The 4,365-nt window shown below is 41.6% G+C and overlaps 1 non-coding gene across 1 annotated transcript; it reads left to right on the forward strand.

Annotated features, from left to right (window-relative positions):
• Positions 1-4,038: 4,038 nt before the first annotated feature.
• LOC133793040 (small nucleolar RNA R71) lies at positions 4,039-4,145 on the forward strand. Its single transcript, XR_009874503.1, has one exon. It is a non-coding gene; the product is annotated as a small nucleolar RNA R71 (small nucleolar RNA).
• Positions 4,146-4,365: the final 220 nt, after the last annotated feature.

Raw genomic sequence — 4,365 nt, forward strand, 5'->3', positions numbered from 1 at the left:
ACTAATAAGAGCTCGGGGAGTGCCAAATCTAGTAAAAATATGTTTATGAAGAAAATTAAGCACAGTTTTACCGTCGTTGGCTCTAGTTGCTGCAGCCTCCACCCATTTAGATACATAATCAACTGCCAATAGAATATATTCATTGTTGTAAGATGGCGGAAACTGCCCCATGAAATCAATGCCCCATACATCAAATAGTTCCACTTCAAGAATTCCATGTAAAGGCATTTCATTTCTCCTTGAGATATTACCAGTTCGCTGACATCTATCGCAGGTCTTGACAAAAGCATTAGCATCCTTGAATAATGAAGGCCAATAGAAACCACTTTGTAATACCTTGGCTGCCGTTCTTGATGCTCCAAAGTGCCCTCCACATTGTTGAGTGTGACAATGGTTGAGAATTGACTGCATCTCTTCTTCAGGAACACACCTTCTGATAATTTGATCCACACAATGCCTATAAAGAATAGGCTCCTCCCAATAGTAATGTTTCACCTTAGAAAAGAATTTCTTTAATTGTTGCTTTGACATTTCAGGAGGCATAATATTGGCAACCAAGAAGTTCACTATGTCAGCAAACCAAGGGACAGCTAAATTCTCACTTACCCCAAACAGCTGCTCATCAGGAAAGTGATCATTGATTTGCACTGCTTTCTTATTTTCAGTCTCCTCCACCTCAAGTCTAGAGAGGTGATCAGCTACCTCATTCTCGCTGCCCTTCTTGTCACGAATTTCCATGTCAAATTCTTGAAGTAAAAGAATCCATCTAATCAGGCGGGGCTTGGCATCTTTCTTTGACATCAAGTATTTAATGGCAGAGTGATCAGTGTAGACAATCACTTTGTTACCAATTAGATATGGTCTAAATTTATCACAACCAAACACAATAGCTAGCAACTCTTTTTCTGTAGTAGCATAATTCAGCTGAGCATCATTTAGAGTCCGACTAGCATAATAAATAGACCTGAATACCTTGTCAATTCATTGTCCCAAAACTGCCCCCACTGCATAGTCACTGGCATCACACATCAACTCGAAAGGCAATTCCCAATTTGGAGCTATCACAATTGGAGCAAAAATAAGCTTTTCTTTCAAGAAATTGAAAGCCTTCAAACATTCATCATTAAAATCAAAGACAACTCCATTCAAAAGCAGATTCGAGAGAGGCTTGGACACTTTAGAGAAATCTTTTATGAATCTTCGATAGAACCCAGCATGACCAAGAAAACTTCTAACACCTTTGACTGAAACTGGGGGAGGCAGCTTTTCAATGGTAGAAATTTTTGCTCTATCTACCTCAATTCCCTCACTCGAAATTTTATGGCCAAGAACAATCCCCTCTTTCACCATAAAATGGCATTTCTCCCAATTCAACACCAGATTTGCCTTCTCGCAACGATTCAACACATTCTCCGAGTTACCCAAACAGAGGTCAAATGATGAGCCAAAAACAGAGAAATCATCCATGAATATCTCAATACACCATTCTACCATATCTGAAAATATGGCCATCATGCACCGTTGAAATGTTGTAGGGGCATTACATAGTCCAAATGGCATTCTCCTGAAAGCAAATGTGCCATAAGGACATGTAAAAGTTGTTTTCTCTTGATCCTCTGATGCAATAGCGATCTGATGATACCCTGAATACCCATCCAAGAAACAATAGTAGCTATGGTCTGCCAATCTGTCAAGCATCTGATCAAGGAAAGGCAAAGGAAAATGATCCTTCCTTATTGCCTTGTTGAGCTTGCAGTAATCTATAAAATCCGCCACCCCGTTACAGTTCTTGTTGGAATGAGTTCATTATTCTCATTTTTCACCACAGTCATACCGCCCTTTTTAGGTACCACTTGCACAGGGCTCACCCATGTGCTATCAGAAATTGGGTAGATCACCCCAACATCCAACCATTTAAGAATTTGCTCCAGTGCGACTTCCTTCATGGCTGGATTGAGTCTTCTTTGGGCCTCTATGGATGGCTTGCTATCCTCCTCCAATAAGATTTTATGCATTACTGTCGATGGGCTTATTCCTCTAATATCCGCCAAGGTCCACCCAATGGCCAATTTATGCTCCCTTAAAACCCTCAACAGTTTCTCCAATTCTATCTTTGACAGGTCAGCTGACACAATGACAGGTAAAGTTTCATTCTCTCCCAAATATGCATATCGCAAATGATCTGGGAGAACCTTCAGTTCCAGCTGCGGTGGCTGCTGAATGGAAGTTAGCGGTTTATCAGGTTCATCTGCTAATTCTTGAAACTTCTTCCAGTATGGCAAGAAAGAGTTGATCCAGTTTACACAATCTCCTATCTCAGCATCATCATCATCGACCTCATCACCCAATAATACTGCCTCTAAGGCATCACTATTCATCCTTCTTTTCGAAACTGCCTTCTCTATCACATCCACACTATAGCAACTGTCACTAGCCACTGGATACTTCATGGCCTTGAAGACATTAAAGACCACCTCATCTCCTTGAACTCTAAGCTTAAGCTCTCCTTTGTGAACATCAATAAGAGCTTGGCCTGTGGCTATAAATGGCCTACCGAGAATAATTGGTACATTCGTATCCTCCTCCATGTCCAGAATGATAAAGTCAGCTGGAAATATAAACTTATCCACCTTCACAAGAACATCTTCAATAATACCCCGTGGATGTGTCACTGATCGGTCTACTAGTTGTAGAGTGACGGTTGTTGGTTTTGCCTCCCCCAAACCAAGTCTTCTAAACATAGATAAGGGCATCAGATTAATACTCGCCCCCAGATCACATAAAGCATGTTTGCATTCAAATTTTCCAATGGTGCACGGTATGGTGAAGCTCCCCGGATCTCTCAGCTTTTGGGGTAGCTTCCTTTGTAATATCGCACTGCAGTCTTCAGTGAGTGCTACAGTCTCATAGTCCTCCATCCTCCTTTTCTTTGACAGAATCTCCTTCATGAATTTCACATAGCTGGGCATCTGCTCCAAGGCCTCAGCAAAAGGAATATTTATATGCAGCTTTTTAAACACTTCTAAAAACTTAGAAAACTGTTTATCTAGTGTAGTTTTTCTACGCCTCTGAGGGTATGGAACTCGAACTGGCTGCTCATTAACAACTGGCAGACTCTTTTCTGAAAGCTGGTGGTCTTCAGTAACCTTTTCTAGATCAGATTGTTCACCCATTTCTCCATTCTGAACCACTGCCTGTGGAGATCTAGGCTACTCAATTTGCTTCCCACTCCTCAGAGTAATTTCCTGAACTTGCTCCTTAGGGTTGACTTCAGTATTACTGGGCAAATTTCCCTGCGGTCTGTTATTGAGCATATTGGCCAACTGCCCAACTTGTGTTTCCAGGTTTCTAATAGAAGATCTAGTCTCTATCATAAACTGAGTTTGAGTATTGGTGAGGGTCAATAATGCAGCTTGCAGTTCATTAGGTCTTTCAGGTTGAGCTTGATTCATTGATTGTTGAGGCCTAGGCTGTTGTGATGAAGAGGCTTGATGCATAGGTGGCTGAGGCATGTTATTCTAAAATTGGCCCTGAAACTGAGGTTGCTGGCCTTGATTATTCTTCCAAGAAAAATTGGGGTGATTTCGCCACCCAGGATTGTAAGTATTGGAGAATGGATTATTGAGTGGCCTTTGAAAGTTTCCCACCGCTTGAACCTGAGCGTGATCCATTGGAGTGTTATTATTCATACTGATAGGGCACTGATCGATAGAGTGAGAACCACCACAAATTTCACACCTAACTGCCATTTGAACTGCGTTAGTAGATACAGTGCTCTGTTGTAACTGTTTTGTCAAGGAGGCTACTTGTGCTATTAGAGCAGTGATTGCATCCAGCTCATGCACCCCAGCTACCTTTCTGACCCCTGATGATCTTTCCTCAGACCACTGATGATTATTTGTGGCCATGTCCTCCAACAGCTCATAAGCACCGGTTGCACTCTTGCTCATAAAAGTACCACCTGCTGCAGCATCAATAATGGTTCTGGTAGTAGGACATAAACCATTGTAAAAATTATGCACTAACATCCACTGTTCAATGCCATGATGAGGACATCTTCTCAAAAGTTCCTTGAACCGTTCCCAAGCTTCATACAATGATTCCCCGTCATTCTGGCAAAAATTATTGATTTCTCCCCTCAATTTAGCAGCTTTGGACGGAGGGAAGAATTTTGACAAAAACTTCTGAGCTAGATCTTGCCAGGTGATAATAGAGTTTGGTTGTAAAGAGTTCAGCCAACTTTTAGCTCTATCCCTCAGAGAAAATGGGAAAAGCCTAAGTTTAATAGGGTCATCACTCACCCCATTGTATCTGAAAGTTCCACACAGCTCCAGAAAATTAGACAAATGGGTGTGAGGATCTTCA

This window comes from Humulus lupulus, chromosome 7, assembly GCF_963169125.1.
Source record: "Humulus lupulus chromosome 7, drHumLupu1.1, whole genome shotgun sequence".
In the NCBI taxonomy this organism is placed as follows: domain Eukaryota; kingdom Viridiplantae; phylum Streptophyta; class Magnoliopsida; order Rosales; family Cannabaceae; genus Humulus; species Humulus lupulus.